Source organism: Micrasema longulum, unplaced genomic scaffold (genome assembly GCF_059751315.1).
Source record: "Micrasema longulum isolate JH-2025_06_02 unplaced genomic scaffold, ASM5975131v1 h1tg002983l, whole genome shotgun sequence".
NCBI classification, from domain to species: domain Eukaryota; kingdom Metazoa; phylum Arthropoda; class Insecta; order Trichoptera; family Brachycentridae; genus Micrasema; species Micrasema longulum.
The window spans coordinates 112,792-138,179 of NW_028280095.1; the positions used below are offsets into that span (position 1 = coordinate 112,792).

The following is a 25,388-nucleotide window of genomic DNA, read 5'->3' on the forward strand; positions in this document are numbered from 1 at the left end:
CCACTTCCGAAAATTTAATGTTTTAAACATGAAGTTGCCATCGACATACATGTTCATGAATGTGTATTTCAATCAATAAGTTTTAATAAACAATGTTTTATAATTAATTAAAAATATTTAGTAAAACCCTCTAATATTTATTTCATTTTAATTTAATTTACATAATCACCCAGAGGGCTTTTTTAAGCATGATACATAGATAAAATATATGAAGTTAAAAAAATAATAAAATGTAGCATTTGGTAAATTCAAATACGTATTCCCACATATAACAAGTGAGAATATAAACATGACATGATAAACATAAATATTGTAAAACATTAAAATTAATCAATATACCCAGTCAGAAAAACTTTTTTTCCCTAAGATACAGTAATAAAAAAAACAAAAGTGTCGTCGCTATACACATTTGCAAGCGGGTAGAAAATAAAATTATCATATTATTAACATGCTTTAAAATATCCGTAAAAAAGAACAACGCAAAACTTGCACAGATAAGAAAAAAAAAATAAGTTGCAAGCGGGTAGAAAATAAAATTATTAAAATATTAACATGCTTTAAAATGCTCTACATCTGTAAAAAAAAGAACTACGCGAAACTAATGCAAATAAGAAAAAAATAGATTTAAGTATCCATAAGAAATAATAGACAATAGTAAAATATTTTTTTACTTGAAACACATAACAAACAATTGCAAAAGATAAAACTATCGCATATAAACGATAATACGTATTACAGACCTTATGTAAAAATAAGGTTAAAGCAAAGACTCGGTGTTAGAGTAAAGATTACACAATACACAAAAATGTTGTGAAACATTTAAATAAATTACATATAAAATGAATAAAAAAAAAAGAGATTTAACATCAACAAAAAAAAAACAATTAGCCTAACGATAAATCATAATCTCTGGAAAAGTGCAGTTTCTCTGTTGATTCATACCTGTAATTTTTATTATTATTTGTGAGTGCTTCTTTGTATTAATTACAGATGCACTCTTTTTGACAGGTATTTATTTATTCTAATAATACAATAAAAAAACTCTTCACGTTTGTAATTTACTTTGTGAAATATTAAAGTAATATGTATAAATTTTTACGTAACGCAAAAAGACCATTCATTGTGAAATTGAAAAGAAACTCAGACTTACAAATATTAAAAAAAAAACATTTGGCATTCTGTTATTGTATTATGTTATTCAAATGTTTAGATCGTTATCATTATGAACTAAATCATTCTACGCAATCTCTGCTAAATCAATGAAGACTGAACAAACTTCTTAAATGTATTTAGTTTGAATTATTATAACTTATTAAGATTGAACACTTGGTACGGAGACGCGCCCCTTCTTCATTTACATTCAAATCACGTATGAAATGTCACTTCTTTAATATTTTAGTTTTTCTTTTCTCCTCCCTCTTTCCTTGCTTCTTTACTTCCTTACACTTAGAATAGTGTAAATATTTATTCAATTTTTATTTCTCAAAAAACATACATGTTTATCAATATGTTTTATGATGAAAATATTATAATGTACCTACAATATGTACATATACCACTGATTTTCTCAAATTGAACTGTTTGGGTAGGTTGGAAGAAATTGCCTTAAGGCAATTTGCCCGCCCTTATGCAAATGTATAAAAACTGTAAATGTATATAAAGTGTTTAAACAAAAAAATATATCATTACATTAATAAAGGCGGTATCCAAAAAATCAGTTTATTATGGAAAATAGTGGTTGTAAACGTAGCGAATAAATTAATGAAAAATATGCATGTATTAAATATTTAGTTATTGAACTTAAACTTGAATTAAAGTTGTCGCATTTATCGATTTCTAATATGATATCGGAATTAATTTTATGGTAATTATTAACTGGTTAATTGCTCAATAATAATCACAACATAACATCAATTTATTAAAGCAATCGAAGGTTTAAATTGTTTATAAATTTATGTATAAATTAAAAATACAAACATTTATGTAAAGTAATCGAAGGTTTAAATTATTTTTACGTCAGTGAGTAAATAGGAAGGCTGTGTGTCTGTTATAGCGAAGTAGAATAATCATACACTTAGTATGTTACCAATAACCTTAGCTATTGTCTTCTAGTTACCTACCATATTAGCTTTATGTCAGGCATTTTATAAATAGTGTTCTAGTTTCCTCGTAAAAAAAGGTGGCATAAATGAATGACTATAATATACCTGTATTTAAATCGGGTTGGCTCGTTTTTTCCGTACTTCGGCGGATAAAAATAAAGTTCTGTGTGTGAGTGTTTTTTGAATATTTATATTTTATTTAATTATTTTTTTGGATAACCAACAGCCACATTAATCATACATAAAAAACAAAACAAATAAGCCAATCACAGGTTTTCACAAGTAATACCACAGTAAGATAAAATATCCAATAGAAAAAAAAACACTATGAATTGTTTCGAATGCAAATGCCGCACGTCATCATGATTATTCGCAAATAAATATATGTTTTTTTTTATTACATTAAAATGATTAAAAGTTCGACATAGATATGAATTTTGCCTACAATTAGACGAAACAAGAGAAATATTAAGAAGGTTATTCCTTAGAACTTTTGGAGGAACATTAATAGAGTTTGGATAGTAATTCAGGACAGTCAATTGAACCAGAGGCAATTTTCAATACATACATTATATTTCACTAAACTCCGGTGACAACTGTCATCAAGCGGAGGCGATACGGTTGGCTTGGCCATGTGCTACGCATGCCTCCTGAGAGTCTTAACCACGCTTGCCTACTTTACAAGGCATCAGGTTCTCGAGGTCCTGGACGTCCTCTGCTGACTGTTCGTCGGCAGTTCGCGTCAGAACTACGGGACGCGAACCTGACTTGGGAGGATGCACAGGAGATGGCAGCCGACAGAGATGCTTGGAGGATCTTTGTGGACACCATTTGCTCCAACTAGGGAGCGGACATGAAAAAAATGTATATCAGCTATTTCGCGACGTCTTTGCAGAGGTATCTAATGTTTTTACATATTTGAATGTATTGATCGGATTTTTTTATTTTATTTTTTTAATTTTATTTTTTATTCATTTTATTTGTTTTTTTACAATAAACATAAGTGATAAAACAGAGTATTAAAAAAATGAAGCATAATAACATAGCAATGAAATACATATTAATAGTAAAAATAGTAAACAAAAAATCCCACAAAGGCATGGCCTGTTCGTGGGTGTACAAGAAAATGTTAATGAATTTTCACTCCTATAATAAATAATGGACAGTGTTACATAAGAAAGAAAAAATAAAATATTCTGTAAAAGATATTATGGTATTTTTTTATAGTAATTAAAAAAGGAAATAAAAAGACTAGACTAGACTCAAACTTCATTTCAAGACTCGATAGTGTCTCTCGGGAAACAAACCTGGATAGGAAAATGGACAAGGAGATTTGTCTGTCTTGTAGAGCAGTAGTTAGCGCCTTCGCCTACTTCTACCATGCTTGCGACCTCAGATTTGATTCCTGGTAAAATCTACTTAAAATATTAGTTTCTAGTGGTGGTTTTATACTGTAATGTTTCATAGGTCCTAGACCTCTCATCTGATCGGAACGCGTTGCATTGGAGTGCTAATGTGCCCTGTTCACCACTGGATGCGGATCGGAGAATTATGATTATGTTGCGCGGATCAGAGGTCCTAGGTTCGAACGTCAGTCAACTTATAATGCACGTGTCTATTTAGAACAATGGAATATTGCAGTTTACGCAACTCTTAAAATAAATATTTCAAGTTTACCCTGCCAGGAATAGAACCCATGACCTCAAGAATGATAGGTGAACGCGACAACTACTACTCAACGAGGCGGACTTATTTTTTTAAATGATTTTTACTTGAGTGCAGCCATCGAGTCGAAAACACTCGTCTAGGGATCTAGTTTTATTTCACACACAGAACTCTATTCTTCATCCACCTGGAGACCACACACTAAAATAACTTGATAATATTGTCAAAACACAGTTGATTCCGACTAAAATTGAAGTATTTTGATCAATCAAAAGAACGCAAAATCACTTTTTTTTATTTAAAAAAAACTCCAATCTTTAAACATAAAAATCCTTGTAAACAACACATATATTACATTTTCGCTCGTTTTATGTACCTCATATTATTATTTTGTATTATGATTGATAAACGCATCGATCACGACGGGGATGATACAAATTATCTAACAAATATCGAGATACTCTACGATTGATTTATTAACCCTTCGTTCCCTGAATATAGATTTAGTAGAGTTTTTTAACTTTTTCTTTTTGAATTATGTTATTTATAGCCTGAAAACTATGACGCATTTTTTTGTAATTATGCATAAAAAACAGTAAGACAAATTTGTACCGTTTGGGAGCTGGAATATAAAAAGTTCTTAATTTTCTAAAATAATATTCATTTATTTATTTAAACGCCTTGTAGGCTTTTACATGTTTTACATATATTCATATATAAAGAACAGACTTATATTTTACACAAAAGTAGCAAAAATTTAAATGAAGTAATAAGAATAAGATAATAAAAAAATATAAAAACTAATCTTACATATAGTACATACACACATATATTCCAGTTGAGAGAACAGAAGTTCATTTTTTCCCATCGGTTATATTAAAAGAATCTATTTTATATTTACAATACTAAATTAAAAACCCGCATTATAATCAAACCACAAAAACAAACTTGCTTAGATACTATCCTGATTATAATATTAGTGTATTATTTGGTACTATCATGATTATACTATTAACATGACGGTATAGTTGAAGATAAATTCTTCCGAGCAATTACGAAGATGCATTACCGACCCCCCTCAAGTTTTTGGGTAGGTACATCCAGAGTAGATACATGTAACAAGGGGATGCGGTCACCACGGTACACATCTACGCAGCATTCTTTCATTATGACGTCATAGTTGAAGATATTTTTTCCTGAGCGACTTTGAAGATACAATACCGATCCCCCACCTTCAAGTTTTGAGTTTGGCAAATCGGTATTTACCAATGGTTCTAGAACCTCACGGCACACAGTACGTCGGTATGTACCAAGGGCTCAAATACCCCATGGAACACATACCTACTCATGAGTTGAAGCACCTTCTTATGGAGAGGAGCATTAGCCGGCTAGATGTAGTTGCTTAACTGGCTAGATGCTGCCCTTTTAACATATAAGAGCATCTAGCCATAAAAACTTTGCCACCATAAAAAAATAGATTTAGTTACTATATATTTTTTCCATCTGTTTATTTTACTATCTTGAGTGTACGTATCAAGATGTCAAAAATCCGGCTTTATAATACCGATAAAAGTTAAGCATCCCGTCCTGGTAACTGTATTTTTTTTGGTGTTGCTTTAATTGGAATTTATTCGAGTTGATAATCGCTTTAAAGTGGACACTTTTTAAAATATGAATGAAAAAACTATTTAAAATTTGAATTAAGTAAGGAACGCGAACTAAATTTTCGGCGTCATTCATTGGTTGGATTCGATCATATGACGTCGAGATGACAAGTCGGTGGAACATACCGAGATAGATAGAGATAGTTCAGAAGTTAAGTATACCTTTTCGGTTAAAGAAAATTGAATATCTTCAAGCGTTTTAAATTTCGGTTTGTAAGTACAGTATGTTATGAGAATAAAAATCTATAATAGTAATATTCTAGAATAGATTGATCGTGTCTGTCTCTTATACTCGCGCTTAGGAATTCGACAGATTAATTTTGCCATTGACGAACCTCCATATGAAGATAACCTTTATAATCGCGGCCCTAGACAAATTTGTACAATCAGGGAGCAAAGGGTTAATGCAGTACCCGTGGAAGGATGATGATTGCAATGAAAATAGTGGCAAATAAAATAATAAAAATCGTTTTGTAATGTTAGGTATAGTTTATTTAACTTTCTCAGTTTGTGTAGAGCATTGTGTCGAGTTTTTCTTTGTGCTAATGATTCTTGACCTTGAACTTACATTATTATATCGTCGTGTACAAAGCAAAATCGCTTGTCTCAATTTCAAACAAGTGTATTTTGCGGAGAGTAAAAACGGTTAGTTTTAGTCATTGAAAAATCTCTGCTCAGTGCTCAGTTTTTGAATGTGTATAAAAACTGTTATCTCACTATAAAATGAATTCCTTGGGGTTTACAGTTTTGTATTTTTTATTACTCCGCACGCGAGGTCACTAGTTTTCTTCGGTGAGTTGTCCTGAGGGTTGGCTTCCCGGAAACCGGAAATCTATCAAAACGCTCTATCATTGGTTGATTAAAAGAACATGTGACGTCATTTAAAGGAGTTCGTTTTTATTCAGCGAAGTTTGGAATTCAGTATCAATAACTGCAATCTGAAAAAATCAATAATTTATTATTGTTTTAATTAAAACTGAATCCATTCGAGGATGAATAGAATATATTAAGAAATCTCTAACTAAAGTAATTCAATACACATGCAATAATCTTACTTACTGATTAAAGCGTAAAACAATTTTTCTTGTTTACCGCAAATTAGTAAATAGTCTGATTGCTGGTTTTGATTTTATACAACTCAAATATAATGGTAAGCTGTGCCTAATCGCTTATTTTGATGTTTTATCCCTGGGCGTCGATTGTGATGGGAAGATAAAATATATCTTCAAGTTTATCTACAAAATAAAATTAAGTTTTCTGCATGAAAAATAGAATATGTAAACAATTTTTTTTCTAAATATATTCAATTACCGGTTACCGACGAAGATACTTCGAATTTTCATACAAATATACACACTTTCGTACATAAATATTGATATTAGTTTATAAATAAAAAAATAAAAGAAAATAAATAAATAAATACCGTCTCGGTATATACCGATAAAGATAGCCGTTCATAATCGCGGCCCTGTTATAAATTTGTTGTGTTAATTATAATCGAGTCCTCTTCAAAATGTATAGTAGCTGTTCAAGTCACTTTTTTATGTGTCCAGGCCGATGAAAAACACAGTTCTGTATGTGAAATAAAACCAGACGGACGAGTGTTTTTGTAATGATGGCTGCTCTCAGGTAAAAGTCCCGAATAAGAAAATCGAGCGGAGATAAGTCCGCCTCGTTGTGTAGTCGTTGACGCGTTCGCCTACCATGCTTCGAGCCTACCTAGGTTCAATTCCTTACAGGGTGCGCATGAAACATTTAAGGTGGTTCTACACTGTTATTTCTAGACTTGCACCTAAAGCGTAAGACTGATCACCTCACTTTCACGTTACAGATGATCGAATTATGCCGTTTTTGGTTTAACAATGCAGTGCCCTATGCACAACTAGGTGCGGAAAGACGAATGATGATGATACAAATCACTCGCGAGGCTATACTTATGAGGCCAAACTTTTCTACGAAATTGTAAATATTCTCAAAACATCGCTAACGTTGGTTGATTCAGTTGATAATTCAGTTCAGTTCAGTTCAGTGCCGAAAATCGGTGTTTATTAAAAGCATAGTATATAGTCTCCGAGAGGAAATACAGAAAAGTTAAATGAATGAAAATAGAGTTAAATATGTTTTAAAACTTTTTTCTTAAATTATAAATTTAGTATGTAAAAAAAGGAAAAAAAAGGAAACCAAACAGTTTAAAACAGTGTTCACAAAAGTGTTTGTTTATTATTTTTTAAATTTTTTTTGTAATAAAAAAGACTGTTTTTTACTTATATTATTTTTTTAAACTTTATTTTGTTGATATATTTGAGAATTTTTTTATGTATACATTATAGTATTATGTTACTAAAATATTTAAAGAGAGAAATCCTTGCAAAATAACTGCGTTTGCAATTTGGCTCGAATTAAATGAATGTTCAAAAAAATGCTTATGTAAATTAAAAAAAAAGAAAAGTATTATTATATTTTGTTTGCAAAACAGTGAAGAAGGTAAAAAATATACAAATAAGCAAAATTAAAATATAAGCAAACATAGTAAGCACTGTCTATTCTCATTAGTAAATATTTGTTCTGAGGTAGAAAGAATTTCTTTTCCTTTTAAATATACAATATAGCATATTTTTTAATAGATATGTATAAAGAAAATTAAATTAAATATATAAAAATACGATAGTCTCAAAAAACTTATGGATCGAAAAAGATGTAGTATGGGTTATCGACTTTTTTGAGTGGTTAACTGTGGTTTTAATACCAACTGCAGTGAAGTAATGATCAGAAATAGAGGTGCGAAGTAGGGCAGATACGGTGGGGTAATTGTTTCAGCAAAATTGAACCTAGGACCTTTAGTGATATACCGTAAGTGCAGTTTGCTCTTGTTTATTTTCGTCTTCCGACGGTAGGACAGGTGGCTGGTGCCCGGAGAGCAAGGATTACAGGAGATTACATAACCGCGAGATGGAATCTGGCGTGTTTCTGTATCGGGAGGAATGTTGCCAGTTACTAGTTACCAGAGCAGCTTGCCTTCTCAAGGTTACAGGAAAATTAGATTCTAGGAAAGGACAGACCGAGCTTTATGCCAGGGCGACTTATCAACAGCGTTTATCCATCATTATACTCCATTTGCGGGACCACTTCACTTGAGCACTTCACTTGGGCGGTAAAAAATATAAAAGCTGTATTTTAATCTAATTTGTCGGCCTCCTGGTGTAATGGTCAGCGCGTTTGCCTGCCATGCGAGAGGTCTCGGGTTCGATTCCCGACATGCTTGATATAAAATATTTATCTAAAAGGATGTTTTCACACTGTAATATTTCATAGTCCCTAGACTGGTATCTAAACCGTAAGACTGACCATCTTACTTCATGTAACAAAAATGGTCAAGATACGCTGCGATCGGTGTACCAATGCAGTGCCTGCCCTATACACCATTAGGTGCGGAAAGGGAATGATGATGATGATTTTAATCTAAATTTCTTGTAACAGAGAGGAAAACATTTTTGAGAAGGGATTTAAAAGTCTAGGCATTTACAGGGCTTATGACCTGTCGTCGGCTGATTTAAGTGGCCACATTACACACTGTGTATCATTCACCAATGTACCTTTGTTTAAACATCCACATTTCCTCAACTCTTAGTCAGGCGTTGCCTTGTAGGTGACTTGGTTCAGTTGGATGAATCTGACGCACATGATAAAGGTTTCAGCTATTTTACGTCACATAAGTCAACAGATGGAAGAGTTGAGGATATGAAGATGTTTAAACAAAGGCAGAATGATGAATGTCACAGTGTTTAAAGTGGCCACTCAAATTAACCAATGACAGTTCTTAAGCCCTGTAAATGCCCAGGCATCAAATTTATTTCTAGGAAATGTTTTTGCTTCTCAGTTGCAACAAATTCAGATCTAAATAACTCCCTAGCGAGGAAGTCCAGCCTGTCTGCGGACTTGTTAAAAAAATTGCTGTATTTTAAACTTAGATTCAAACAAAAACACTAGTAGTTTTGTTAAATTCTACTATATGAGCAATGTAGGTACCATTTGCAATTAGACCTCTATCTAAAATACAAATAGTATATTCTAAAGTGGACTATTCAGTACACAGTGTTTATTATTTTTCTTTGTTCACATGTCACGCATTTTTTTTTCCTCTACGATATTATTAGAATTTATCATAATTTTACTGTATTTTTTATTTGCACTGCAACAGGTCAGGAGACCTAATAATTACATTTTGTGTTCTCACCGGGAATCGAACCCGCAACTTTCCGTGTGTGACTCGAACGTTTAAACCACTATAACGCGGAGTCTTTTATTATTATTTATTTTGTATTTCACAGCTATAAACATTTTACTTTTTTTTAATAAGGTCCTCACTATCCCGTGCCGAACTTTTATACATTTTAAAAATTATTTTTTATTACTGTTTACATATTATTATTTATTATCAACCGGTTTTTCTTATCATATCTTGTTTAATTTTCCACATTTTTTCTGCAAATAAGTGAGTAACATTTAAAGATAATGTATTTGTGGATCGGTATTAATTATTTTTATTTCATAAAATAATTTTATACTCGGATATTCTTTCATTCAGTTTTTTTTTTTCATTTGATATTTTGTTTTATCATTTCGAGCGTAAAAAAATTACAAATCCTGTGCAAAAATCGATTTTTTTAGTTTTGCCGATAGCGTCTTGCTTTGGGAGAATAAACTCATTAGTTATTTCTTGTGTCCTCTTATTTAAAATGTGTACATAACTGTATTTTTAGACCAAAAGATATGTGAATTTAGTTTATATTTTCAAATGTTGATAGGTAGTTTAATATTTTTTTAAATTGCTACCAAATACCTAGCTCTGGTATTCATATGATTTTTTGATACTTATGACAAATAATTTACTTTTCGTCTAGGTTCAAGAAGGTGTAATCATCATTCCCTTCCGCACCTAATGGTGCCTAGGACACTGCATAAGTACATTAATCACGGCGTATTATTTTCATTTTTTTGTAACATGGAGGTAAGCTGATCAGTCTAACACTTCAGGTACCAGTCTATGAAAAATTATATTGCAACTCCCGTTAAAATAAATATTTCACGTCAACCATGTCGGGAATCGAACCCGAGATCTCTTGCATGGTAGGCAAACGCGCTGACTACTACACCGCAAGGCCATCAAATATGTAAAGTCGATGACTTTTCATTAAATATTTTTTAACAGTTTATGAAAGTGTACCTTTCGCTTAAAAGAGGAGTAGTATTTAAACATCTTTCCTGTGGGACTTATACAGAGACTGGATCTCGTTTATCCTATAAACAGCTGATTTATTTCTAAAATACCCACCGCGTATTATTTATTGAAAAATATTAAAAACGCGCACAATAAAGATTAAGACGATATATATTCGTGTCTACTAATTTAAAGATTTCACAACGATTATTAAACAGCATCTTTTAACCTGTGAAATAAATTGTTCACTTATAATTTTACTTTGACATCGGTAAGTAATAAATAACGATGCTTTCAAAGCTCTAGTCCATAAATTCATAGCTGAAAAGATTAAAAAATAATATGAGGAGTATGTTTCATCCGTCAGATGGTACAATTAAAAACATTTTTTTTCTTATTAAATAACGTGTTCAATTAAAACTAAAGTTATATTTCGATTGATGGAAAAACTACGCTTAAGAAAATAATACATTTTAAACCTCGGGAGGTGTCTAGTGTATCAATCCTGAATTGTAATTAAAAAAAAATTATTTCAACAATGACCGATATTATGTATTTTAAATAACAAATGAATGATTTAGATCAAATTTTAAATAAAATTATCAATAAAACTGCTTGGTTTATTTATTTACGGTTCCATGAACCTTTTACATAATTACAATAAAACCAATAAAAAAAATGCAACAAAAAATAGCAAAATATTAAAAAAAAAAAACAAAACATCGAGAAAACTTACAATGGCAAACAGCATTTATATATAAAAAATGAAATATTAGGTTTAGTTTCACTTTTATTTTTATTTTTTTATTTTGTTTATTTTTTTTATTTACTATATTTTTGTTTACATTTGTTACATTTTGTATTAAATAATATATTACATTATTTACAAAAACGAAAAATCCCACATAGGCAAAGCCTGTGCGTGGGTATACTAAATCTAGAATACACAATGAAATCTATGGTGTAGATGCATATATAAACATATTTTGAAAAAACTTTTAAAATAAAAGATGAAAGTTACATTCGGGTTTTTTTTTAACAGTGAGTAAGTTAAAATAAGATGTAGAAAAAAAGTGTTGAGTAAAAATTATTTGATTAAAGTTAGATAATTTCATTGGGAATAAATACAAAAGCAAATAAAAAGTTTACCTGGAAAAAAAAACATTGACATTTATATTTGTGACCCAAGTTATAAATAAAATTTTAAAAGAAGAGAGGATAAATTAAATTTAATTTGAGGCGCTTTCGCCTAAGAAGGCATTTTCGGGACTGGTAAATTGTTAACAACAACAATATTACCAGTCCTGAAGATGCCCGCTTTGGTGAAAGCGCCCGTTGGCCAAATGAAATAAATCTGAAACTAAACCATGAAGTTTTATTGATAATTTTATTTAAATCATTAATTATGGAGTTTTATCAAGAAAAATCTAAAAAAATATTAATATAACTAAACGAATGTTTGTGCATTAACTAGACTGCTGATAATTGAAAGGCTTCTTTCTGTAAACCTCTGAAAATTTGAAAGATTCTGAGGCAAAGGAAAACTGAAAATCTTAAAATAATATTTATTTCATTATATTTTTAATGTTATTAATTAAACACTTTTAGGGATATGGCAAAGAAATTACATTTCACATAGAGTAATATGCTAATAATCTTTTCACGTTGTTAAAATTAATTTTAAAAAAAAAACTGTTTATGTATTTGTATTTGTGTGTTTGTAACTTTTTTTCCCTAGATTGGCACACATGCATAAAATTAATCTCTCAATTTCTGGCCAACGCGTACGCGTTTTAATTTAGTTTATTGGAATAAACGGCACTTAATGCCTTATACATTACTTGCAAATACTCTTATATACATACATGTCGGCCTCGTTGTGTAGTGTTCAGCTCGTTTGCCTACCATGCAAAAGGTCTCGGGTTCGATTCCCGACATGATTAACATGAAATATTTATTTGAAAAGGTGTTTTTACACAGAATATTTCATTGTCCCTGGACTGGCACTTGAAGCCTAAGCCATCATCTTACCTTCATGTAACAGAAATGATCAAGATACGCTGCGATTGGTGTATGAATGCAGTGCTCTATGCAGCATTAGGTGCGGAAAGGGAATGATAATGGCATACATGTAAGTGGAGTTAAGTCATAACATATAAGTAAAAAATAGCATTTAAAACAATTGAAAACTATCAGTTTTTTACAAATTAAGAAGCCTGAAAAGATAAACGGTATAAATTTATATAAACAGCTATTGAAATATTCTGTAAAATGAATATTTTAAACCTGCAAAAAAAAACAAGAAAAAAATACATTTCAATAAAGAAATTAAAACTTTTAGGTAAATAGTATATTTAAAAAAACAACTACACTGAAGAAAAAAAAATGTCAGACAAAAACGCGTTTTCGTGTTATCAACGAATTTCCAAGATTATTCAATAGCAAAAATGATGAACCCACGCCTCACGGCTTGTTCGCGACTTTTTGAGAAATACGTACCGCATTGATGCCCTAGCCACCGTTTTTACTACTGGACTTCTAATAAAATTGACTGTATTTAATTTTTTGAACACTTTTGAAGATAAACATACGTTTGTATACTTTATTTACTTTGTTTGCTTTACAGAATTTATTTCATAAGCTTATATCTTTGCATTTTTTGTTTATATGCTTACTGTTTTTTCTTGCATACCTTTGTTATTATTGTTTTTTTTTACTTTGCAAAACATTTTATTATATTCTTTCTAACTAATTTCACGTATTTTTTCTGTATATTCTGTGTTTATTCTTTAGTATGTTAGCATGTATTTTATTTGAATTTTTTGTAAATGCCTTTTGGGCGTTAATGAACAAAATAAATAAATAAATAAAATAAATACGTAGAATTAGCAACTTGTATAATATTATTGGAGCCAATGCCAGTGATATTTTCAAGTTTAATATCTAAATAATTAAAAGGGAAATCAGCGACAGCATGCAGGCATTGTCGTCGTGGGTGAAAAGTGATAGGTAAATACAATATGATTTTTTAATTTTAAATGTATTGTTTTGTAATTTAATCGGGTTGTGGTCCTGTGGCTAGTGTCTCAAACTCACGGACCAAAGGTCTGTGGTTCGAATCCCACTCTACCCCAACTTGATTCCCATGTTCTAATAGTGAATTATATACAACTCGTTGAAAATGGCCCTCAAAATTAAATATTTGGGTAAATCATAACGCAATTTTTTTTTTCATTATAAAAAAAAAATACAAAGGTACAAACATTTAATTTATGGTTTTCCAAATTCTATTCTTCAATTATATAACTTTTTTTACAACACATTAAGTATATTGTTATTATAAGTTTGAAATCATTTTCAGTATTCATTATATTATAACCGTATTGCACTGTAGATTTCAGTAAATAAATTTTTAAAAATACAAACTTATTGTAACACATTTTCGCACCTTTTTAGACTGCATGTTTATCGTTAGAACATTTACATGTGGAACATTCTGTCAATATGCAGTGTAAATTAAAAATAACTCGTAGCTATTTTTCAATCATATTGTTTATGGGCTGCATAAATGTGTTAAGTGGAGTGAACAATTTTGATAAATGATTGAATTTGGCGTCTCCAATACGATTTCAAGGTTTGATTACGCGATCACGGATTATACCGTATCATCCTTACCAGTGCACCAAAACAAAAAATAATATCAAGGTTTGTTGCCACTTTGCGTTGCATTAATTTTTATTTGAGTTGTACCAAGATGCGAAAAAAAAATATTTATAATTATGTAGATAATGTATTTGATAAAATGTACTTTGTAATAACCGGGTTGTGGTCCTGTGGCTAGTGTCGCGGACTCTCGGATCAGAGGTCCGAGGTTCGCACCCCGCTCTACCCTAACTAGGTTCCCATTTTCTAATTGTGAGTTTTTTACAAATCATTGAAAATGGCTAAAAATTTAAACATTTGTAAAAATCATAAGAAAGCGAATATTTATTTTTTCTTTAAAAAATAAGAAATATATATTCGTATAATATTAGACAAAAATACAAATACTATATTTAAGTTTATTTCAACAGAGAGGGAAAACATTTTTGAGAAGGGAATATGGAATAACTTCCTAGGGAGGAAATCCAGCCAGTCTGCAAGCATTTGCGCATTTGCGCTTTTTCAAATTTTAAAGATTACTTGCTATACTTGTTAATCCTTCTTTATTTTTTCTTTTGTCTCTGCTGCCATTGGCATGTTTTTATACTTTTAAACTACTTTTAATTACTTATATTATACATGTTAATAAAATCAATATATTGCTGCTCTTACTATAATGTGTCATTAATTTTGAAGATGTTTTTTAAATTGACCTAAATTTAAATTTACTGTCTTATATTTCACTTAAACATTCTTCTCATCGTTTCTTTGAATCCCTTAAAATAAATATGTGTTTATGTTTTTCCTTTTTTTAAAAAAAATGTTATTACTATTTTATTTTATTTTTACATCTGAGCATGTTTTTCATTCATTATTTCCATTTGTAAATACTGACTACAAACTACAAACCTTAAAATATATTTTTTTCACTTAAATTTTAATTTTTAAACAACTTTCATTTATATTTTCTTTTTCCTTCTCTTTTTTATACTTTCATAATTAACCTTACATTTAATTGCTTTTTAATATGGAAACTTCACTGGTCCATTAGAATTAAGTCCAATTGTGTAAAATATTAAACTTTGTAACTGTACTGTATGTTTCCTGAATAAAAGAAAATAAAAAAAATAAATAAAAAAATATAAAAAATACTCAAACATTGTTAACATATACTATATATTTCACTGAAAGATTTTATGAGACTGGCGTATCTTCTTTGATGACTTTTAATTTTACCCTTTACTTTGACATAAATGTTGAGAAATATGTTATACGAGTTATTACCCAATATTTTGTGTATGTCTAAAACATTGCATACAACCCAGGCAACCTGGTAACAGATTTTTTAAGATGGATCGATCAGAAGAGATGAACACTAATATTAGTGCATGAAATATTCCGGTAAAAAAAATAGCGTCTAAAAAAGTTTTAAGTTTTTATGCAGAAAAACAATGACAATAAAAAAACAATTTTATGCTAATTTAATATATTTGAGGGTATTAGAAGCAAATTTAGAAATCTTCACAAAAAAACGGAATATTAGTTATTGATGCCAAAATAAACTATGCATAAAAACCTACCTACCTAATGATAACGTTATTCAAAACCGTCTCTAAATCTTGCAAAAAAATATTTTTTACCATACAACTTGACACCGCAAACTTAGCATTCTAATTGAGTTGGTGAAGCATAATTAGAAATCTCCCAATTCTTTTTTCAAAGTTTTTCGCAAATATCTTAGTAATTCCTTCAATTATGATTTCTAAGTTCGTTTTTTATACCCTCATACGTATACATATTTTTCTTTTACGTTACCCTTAAGTACAAGAAAAAAAAAACAATTCCTGCGTACATTATGGGGAGTGAAGTTCCTTTTGTTTTTTGTTTAATAAATGTTACTACAAATTTCAAAGTATTCAGTGTTTTCAACGAGTGACATATTTTAAAGAATTATGAATGTTATATAATAACTTACATTTAAATATAAGTTATAAATTTAAAATGCTTGATACGCTTCCACTTATTTATTTGAGCAATTAGCGCTTTTACCGTCTAATGGGCATGTTCAGACTGTCTTCAGACTAGTAGTTATATAGTTATACGTTTTCAAATTAGGGATGCCGCGAATATTCGGTTACTATTCGGTATTAGGCTTATTCGGTTACTTTTTTTTAAATATTTGGTATTTGGCCGAATACTGGGTACTATTCGTCTGAATACCGAATACCGAATCATGAATTAGAATCGCACATATAACTTAAAAATGCATCTATTTTAATCACAAATTATTAGTTAAATACTTAAAATCTATCAATGTTTTGATGAATGAAAACATTTCTTTCAGCATTTGTTGGTAGCAAACGATTGCGCTTTTCCTTGTAAACAATATTTTGCGAGATCTTTTTGTTACACGGCAAACACACAGCCAGTATATTATCTTCATTGCAAATCTCATAATATTCTCAAATAGGCGATTGAGATTGAGACAGATCTTGCCATTATTGTGCAAGAAACTGGGTTCATAATATTTTCAGTTTTATTTTATCATCATTTGTTTAATTAATTATACCTTCTTCCGGCTATTCCAAGAGCTACAATATAATACTCCGCACTGCTGTAATTTATCAGTCATTCAATAATAAATTGTATAACATCTTGCGTGCGTCTGTAGTCTTGTATCTTGTCATTTTTCCTTATAACCTATTAAAGGTAATGTATTCAATTAGGCCACGGCTGTTTATCTCCTAAGTATTCTATCCTTTTAAATGTACGAATAGTCAATTCCCGTCACAATAGGTCTTCACAAGTCGCAGTGACGTCAGGAGCTTCTGTAGCACTGACCTCCGCTTCAAAAAATAAGTAGTCTGTTTTGTTTGAGTCATTTTAATGAGCTTTCGCCAAAATCTTAACCCTTTAACACGTACTGACCCATATATTACCGGCTGGTTATTGCCAAAATCACGAATATGCAAAACGTGTTTTTAGTTTAAATAACGGTAAAATATATCAATATGCAAACATCAAAACAAAACAATACATGTTCTAATAATTAGTATAAAAAACATAAAAAAATAAAGCATTAAAAAAAAAAGATTTAAAATAAACTGCATACGTATTAATTCTTAGTTGATTTCAAAATACAAAATCAAAGTCTAAGTGCAAGATCATGAAATATAAAATAGAATATAAAAAAATTCCAAAATTTAAAAACTCAAACACAAAATTTCATAGTGTTATACTAGTATGAAAATGTATGTAAAATTGTAAATTTACAAGCTTATAAATGAATTAAATTAATAATGATGGTTATAATAATTTTAATTTTTACGAAGCATTACATTGGTACATAAATTGCAATGTATCTCGATGATTTTAAGATGATCAGTCTTACTCTGCAATTGGAACTTTTAATTGCTGTTGAGTACACCTTTTTAAATAAATATTTCATGTCAACCATGTCAGGACTCGAACACAAAACCTCATGCATGGTGAACAGACGTGTAGACGTGAACTAAACATAATACAATGGTAAATAAAATAGGTTTATTAATATCAGATTGAGATTGATGATAGCTAATAGGTGGCCAACGCATGTTCTATTTGAATTGTTGTTTTTATTTATTATTTTTTTATTTTCTTCATTACTTTTATTATTTAATCACTTTATAAAAACACATTGTTTTTGGTTAGTTAGAACGGGGTTACTGACCCTAGGCAAACAGTCAAAATAACTTTATATTGATGTAAAAATTACGAGATAAGTAAATAAATAAATCTAACTTATTTAAGCTGAAATGTTGTTATTAAATTATTAACAATGGCGTTTTGTTTACATGTAAATATTATATAATACCATTCTGTTTTTTATTATGGAGTATAAAATTATTAATGTGTTCTGAGAATCTATTCGTGTATCGGTATATGTAAATCGACCCATCAAAACTGATGTTTATTTTAATAAGTGAGAATCGTTCTTGGAAAATTATATTTCGATTTATTATACAATGCTAGTTAATATCTACACATTTATTAGATGCGGTAAATTAACGCATTCAAGAAAGGTTCATTTTTATTTATTTATTTATTCAATATTAAAATGTCGATCTGGTAATTAATAGCTAGAAGAGAGACAGCTTGCCCACCACATACCGCAAACCACATCTGAGGACATAAGTCTCCTTGGCGGTGCCCAAATACACGGAAAAATTGCTCGTTGCCAATCGAGAAAGGCTGCTCAAAAGAGCTCTCTGTAATCTGGCAGCCTAAGCTTCTTTGTGCTGAAATAAGGTAATCTTGAAGTTCATAATATGCACTTCATTGGATTAAGAAAAGAAGGAAGTGAATTCTACACTGACTGGGATTAAATTGATTGAACATGATCATTCGCCGAGACATTCAAGAGAGATGTTGCGGGTACGTAAGACGGAGACCACTAGACCATACGGTAAATAAGACAATATCTGTGGACCCGACAGTTATCCAGAGGAGTCCAAAGAACTCCTGGCCAAATTGATGCTCTGAAATCCTGCAGAGACACGGCCTAGTTGAAGTGACATCCAAAACCGAAGAATAAACAGTCCAAGAACAAGAAGAGCCGACCCCAACGGCTTACCTAGACAATGAGTTGGGACAGTGCCAGGAACAAGATCAAGAAAAACTGAGCAACTGAATTTCAACTCAAATAAACAACTCAATCTGGCTGTGTCCCGGACTCACGGATCAGAGGTTCGAGGTTTGAACCCCACTCCACCCCAACTTTAATTTTCAGGTTTGATAAAGGTTTCAGCTCTTTTACTTCGCAAAAGTTAACAGATGGAAGAGTTGAGAAAATGTTGATGTTCAAACATGGGCAGAATGGTGAATGTTACACAGTGTGGAAAGTGCCCACTTAAACCAGCCAATGACAGGTCATAAGCCAGCTCATATTTCCTTCTCAAAAATGTTTTCCCTCTCTGTTGAAATAAATTTAAATATAAATAAATCCTAGTTGTTTCTACATCAGTAAGCTGTCGAATCTCTTTAGCGGCGTATGCTGCAGAACTAAATCGGTTCGATAAACCAGCTACATATTGTAAACTTCATCGAAGTTTCTTCTTCGAATTCATTGTTATTTCTAGATAATAGATATTTTATAGGTAATGCACGCCTCTTGTCCTTATGTAAATTGCATTATTTAGTGATCTTGTTGAGGGCCAGGGGAACAGATAGGCGCAGGCGTTGGCATTATAGTATTATGCAACACGTAACATTATACCTTACAGCCAAGTGGACTGTTCATTCTTGTGGACTATGGCGCAATGCTTACTTTGGCCATAATCCAACGAAACTTGTTTCAAGTTCATACCTACTGAGGGAATGTGGTTATATTCACGCAAGACACATTAATAATTATTTTATTTATTGTTTTTATCTCACGGCAATCTTGGCGTAGCGGTGACCATATCCGCTGATGCACTGCTACTAAATCTACGTTACCTTTTGTATTAGTTAATGTACTCGTAGGTAAATTTACCGTAGGAACCGGAACTTAAAGCCAAGATATCACTTTGACGCACAATTTAGAAAAGCAAATCGAATTTATTTACCGGGAAGAAAAGTGTGAAAAAAAGTCTTAAATTTGTTAATATATTTGACTTCTTCAGACCTAAATTTATTTCTATTGATATTTATTTATTACATTTTACAATACGCCCAAGGGGCATTTACAAAAATAATACATTTAAGTACAAACATAGTAAGTAATAATTTCATAAATTAACAACACAATTTTTTTTTTGTATCAACAAATATTTTTTTAATCGGTTGTCCAAATTAAAAAAAATACTTACCTGTCTTACAAATTAGTAATACCTGTAGCTTATTTTGTATTTGAAGCTTGCCTACAACATAATTTAGTTTTAGTATGATAGCAGGAATTCGCTCCAAAATAAACAAGCTAGCCAGAAACTTGTTACCAAACTAAAAATAAACTTTTCTGAGTAATGACGACTACCAAATTAAGCAGAAAAAATAAACATACGTATTTAACTCTTGTGTGGCTGTGATGTCACACTAGTCGACATAGGACACAAGATTTGATATATCTCTCTTATTTTTTAAAATGATGAATTCGTATTTTTTGTAATCTTCAAATGGACGTTTTCACACCCGATTTGGAAAGTAAAATTTGTATCACTATGCTATATGTAAATACAAAAAATATTTAACCTTGCTACGCGAAGCATGAATGTCCGCTAATTCAGCAAAACACATATATACAGATACCTTATACAAGACAAAGCACGAAGATAGAAGTCATAACTAGGAAGACTGAGACTCTGTTCTGCGGTGGGTGTCATCTAAAACAGATTTAGTCTTCAGTTGGTTAATGACAATGATGGGGGACGCACGCGCGTAACATGAGCGGCGTATTTGTGATTTTCAATTTATTTTGCTATAACAGGGTTAAATTATATGTTTATTCCCATAAATTATGGAAAAGGAGTTATTAAACAGTAGTCTCCATGTTTTCCATTTTTTTCAAATGTCTGAACTTTAGAATATTCCGTCTTTTACTAGTGGTAACACGATGTTACATCACCGCGCGCAATGGGATTATTTACCACAGTCTTTTAAGAGTTAAGGATAGGTACCAATAATTATAAAATGAATTCTCCAGTAAAATTTCGGTGGGTATAAGGTTAATAAAAAGTGTAAACACCCGAGATGAAAAGGCTATAAATAGTCTTCGTATTTTGCTTATAGTCGAAAAAAATTATAGATGTTTTAAATGTAAAAATTATACAAAAGCCCTTAAGGATTATTATTAAACTTTACATTTTTTTGATTTCTATATATAGGTACTGATTTTTAAACTTAATTGAAGCTGTTTTGCTCCCAGGGCAAAAGGTGACTTTTTATTATATATTTTTTTTTATTTTCTGTTATTCTAAAACCACTTTGATATTATTATTTAAGATTTATAACTTTTTAATCCTCTCTTTTGACATTATTCGTGACGTCATCCTTACTTCCTAGTATTACGAAATCGGTTGATTTTTTCAAACTAGCTTTTATGGATAAAATTGACGTGCTGATTTTTGGAAGATGACGACGCAAGTACATCAATTGAAAAATTGTTCCATATTATTTATTTTTATGTTGCGTTTTAAAGGAATTTCACCGTTCAATTAAATGTTTGTTTTGTCAATATTTAAATTTCCTCATTATATTAATCTTAAACACAAAAAGCTTTTTATTTCAGCTCAAAATGAGGTTGTTGTTTTGTATTAAAGTTAAAAAATCATATTTTTTTTACAAAATATTTACTTGAGTAGTGCCAAACATCCTCGTTTGGATGCGAATTTAAAATGAATCAAACATAATACACTGTATTTTTATTTCCAAAGAATTTCATTGCCTTTGACTGTACTCATGAACAAAAAATCATCATTGTCAACAATATATTGACAGACTCTACTGATTTCCTGGAATTAATAAAGAATTGTTAAAAACAATGTAAGATGAATTATTGTTCATAGACATCTTCTCACGAAAATCACCAAACCCGGCGAATTTGTCGTAACCTTGGATAGTTCTCACGATATTATCTTTATGAACACAATATAACATAAAAAAAGGAACCATTTTCCAAAAAATGTTATTACCTTCAATTAGATACAAAATTTTATTGATAAATAAAACATTTCAGTGTCTTTGATTCCCCTATTATAAATAATTTTTTTAATTCTGCACCACAACAGGACAGAGGTCCAATTACAGTTATGAATTACTACACAGATCACCCAGGCTTAAAAAATATCACTTTTTTTTTTGTTCTCACCGGGAGTCGAACCTGGAGCCTTTGATAATTGATTTAATTTGTTTTGGAGTTATTATTAACAATTACAAACAACCATAAAATACTAGTAGATAATGCTTTATGTAGGTATGTCCCAATGTGTGTAGACAATACCATTCTAAAATGAATATTTGAAGCACCAAGTTTGTGATTTTTCACGTGAAATAATATAACTACGTAGGTTTTTACTTTGTGATTTTACGCATTTTAAATACGCATTCATTTTATTTAAGTCTATTCTGATATATTCTTGATGATGGGGGTCAGTGCTAAATAAGCTTTCGTCGCTGTAACCCGTGTAGATTATATATTATTGTGACGGGTCTTCGTAAGGTAATTCTTGCTCTCCTGGGCCTTAAAAGAGCCGGGCTACTGAGTGGAGGGCTCTCATATGAATCGGGTTGTGGTCCTGTGGCTAGTGTCTCAGACTCACGGACCAAAGGTCTGTGGTTCGAATCCCACTTTACCCCAACTTGATTCCCATTTTCTAATAGTGAGTTATTTACAACTCGTTGAAAATGGCCCTCAAAATGAAATATTTGGGTAAATCATAAGAACGCAAATATTTCTTTTTTTAAAAAAAAAAAATTAAAAAAATATTGCTAAATCTCCCCCTCCAATTACAAACGCTATCTTCATCGGGATATACCGAGAGAGGTATACTGAACTTCTCTATTTCTATATACCTCGGTATGCTCTACCGACTTGTCATCTCTGACGTCATATGATCGAATTTAACCAATAAGTGACGCTGAAACTTTATTCCGCATTCCTTACTAAATTAAACATTAAAGTGGATGTCTTTCGTTTTTTGAATAACCATCTGTGATAAAAAGTGGCCGTTTCAAAGCCATTATTAATTCAAATAATTCCCAATTGAAGCAGAAAATGCTCGCTTGAACAGGATCTTTCTATGACATTTGACAATTCCTAGGACGCTTAACTTTTAACCTGATTTATCTACCGAGGTGTTACGATGCCGGCTCTTTTAACGTCTCGATACGTACACTCAGGAAGATAATAAAAAAGGTGGAAAAAATATATGAACCAAGTGATTTTTTTTATTGTGGCATTATTCCCATAATGGGAATAAGATTGTAATCGGGGCCCTGATCCTTAAAGCAGTAGTCTATTAAAATGCACCAAAAATAAGGTAATCATACGATTTTTCCATTTTAAAACGCAGTTTTCTCAAAACACTTGCTACTGAAAATATAATGTAAATATACATTAGATTAAAATAATCATTTAGTATTTTCGACAAAGTTTACTTTGCCGGCAGACTACGCCCTTTAGGGCGTAGTCTGCCGGTCAGTAATCATATTTTCGTTGTATACAACTTTTAAGTATGTTTTTTATCGGATATATCTTAGAAAATAATTGTTTTTGAATTTATTTTTTCATTGCGGTTTTGAAAGATCGGCGTTAAATGGCAAATCGTATGATTTCCTTACTACAATCTCAAATTATCGGGCTATTAGGTAGGCGGCGAGTGCTCAAATATACTTCGACCAGAGGTCCACCAAGGTTGCGGCTTCTTTTGTGATATAATGCAAAAATTTACATAACATGCTCAAAGGTGGTTCATCATCTGCACTGCAGAACTTTTATATGTTTCATAAAGGTTAATTCTAACAAGATGTTAATTCAATCTGCAGTGCCTTGTAATGGCTCTAGTGTAACCCCTCACTTAATGACTAATACTAGGTGATCGCGCTACTTGCCCGTTAGCAGATGCATGCTCGAAGTTGCTGGTTTGCGGGATGCGTTATCCTTTATTTACTTTGCTACTGAACCCATATACAATGAATGCAATTCCTACCTTGCACTGGGGTTCTGGTACCTTATTGTTTGTAACTTGTCTCGCGGCAGTCAGGATCAAATCAGTTCGTGGGGTCATGAAGGAGGGGCACTTGAGATGGCTTCTTGTTTATAATTATTTCGCGACACAGTGGATAAAGTTACTGGTTCGCGATCGCGGTGAGAAGAAGAAAATTATCTAAGCACATGAATCCTGACAGTTCGATTATATTTTACAGTTGTCCTTTTGTTAAATACATTTGTGTAATTTTGAATATTGAACATGTTAGGCCGGAGACAAAAATGTGGTACCTACCCACAGTAAGAAACGCAACATTCTAATCAGGGCCCAGTATGCAGCAAATAAATACAACAAAGTAAATGTGGCGTAACCACCAGGGATATTATAAATATTAACAAACATTTTTTCCAGAAGGGGCGAACCTCCTTGAATTACGAATACAGAAGTTATATCTCTTAATACATTCCTAACTTATAAACTTATTTCAAATATGTTTTCCGGTTCGTTGCTGTAATAAATCGATATCGCCTATTTACCGATGTTTACCAATACGTCTATTCACCTTTAACATTATAAGGAACGTGACTGTTTTTTATACTCCGTATCAGACTAATGTTTTTTCGGGAGTCTGCGATCAAAGATCCCAGTTATTTTGTTAGGCAATGGGGGCTCGTTACTAAAACAAAGTCATTAGGCCAGGCTCGTTCGCGAATAACAACTCATGAATTATTGTGTTCTGTTTTCTATAAATCAAAGTAAAATACGACGTTCGCCAAATATAAAATGAAAACTTTGACACTTTATTTTACATTACTAACAGAGTTTGGTGATGTTGAGAAAAGTAGTATAGTAACAAATTATAAATAAAATAATTATTTTACTCAGTTATGAAATATTCAAATATTTATTTATTTATTTACAACTTTATTGCATAAATAAGTACGTATTTAATACCAGGAAATCTTTATAAAACTAATGAATTACAAAATGAATACTGAGCGTCCTCTGGTTAGGATAGTCTCCATCTAACATGGCTCAGCCTGTTCTAAGATGGAGATTTTTTTATGTTTTAAAGTATAAGTAGTTCTATACTAATTTAACAATAACAAAAAAAACTAAAACTACTTAATTATAAATGCATAGCTAATCAAATTTGAGAACTAAATAATTATTATCATACATCCTTTTTTGTGACATTTTCCTTTATTTCTACGTAAAATTATGCCTTCGATAATACTTTAAAACAATATTTATTTATTGAAATATTTTAATTAAAACATTTTTAATAGAATTGTATTCTTTTTTAAAGAAGATAATTTAAGTTGTAATATTCAATTTCTAACAATATCTTAGTAACGTTTTTATTACCTTCCTACCTGTACTTATAGATATTGGTTTACCAGACTGAATACCTTAAGGTAATCATCAGTTTGAG

At 30.9% G+C, this 25,388-nt stretch overlaps 1 long non-coding RNA gene across 1 annotated transcript; it reads right to left on the reverse strand.

The window, feature by feature from the left end:
- Positions 1 to 6,201: 6,201 nt before the first annotated feature.
- On the reverse strand, positions 6,202 to 23,987 carry LOC148271271 (uncharacterized). The gene is made up of 3 exons (XR_015825145.1): positions 23,954 to 23,987; positions 6,491 to 6,666; positions 6,202 to 6,369 (listed from the first exon to the last, which is right to left on the reverse strand). It is a non-coding gene; the product is annotated as an uncharacterized LOC148271271 (long non-coding RNA).
- Between the last annotated feature and the right edge of the window lie 1,401 nt (positions 23,988 to 25,388).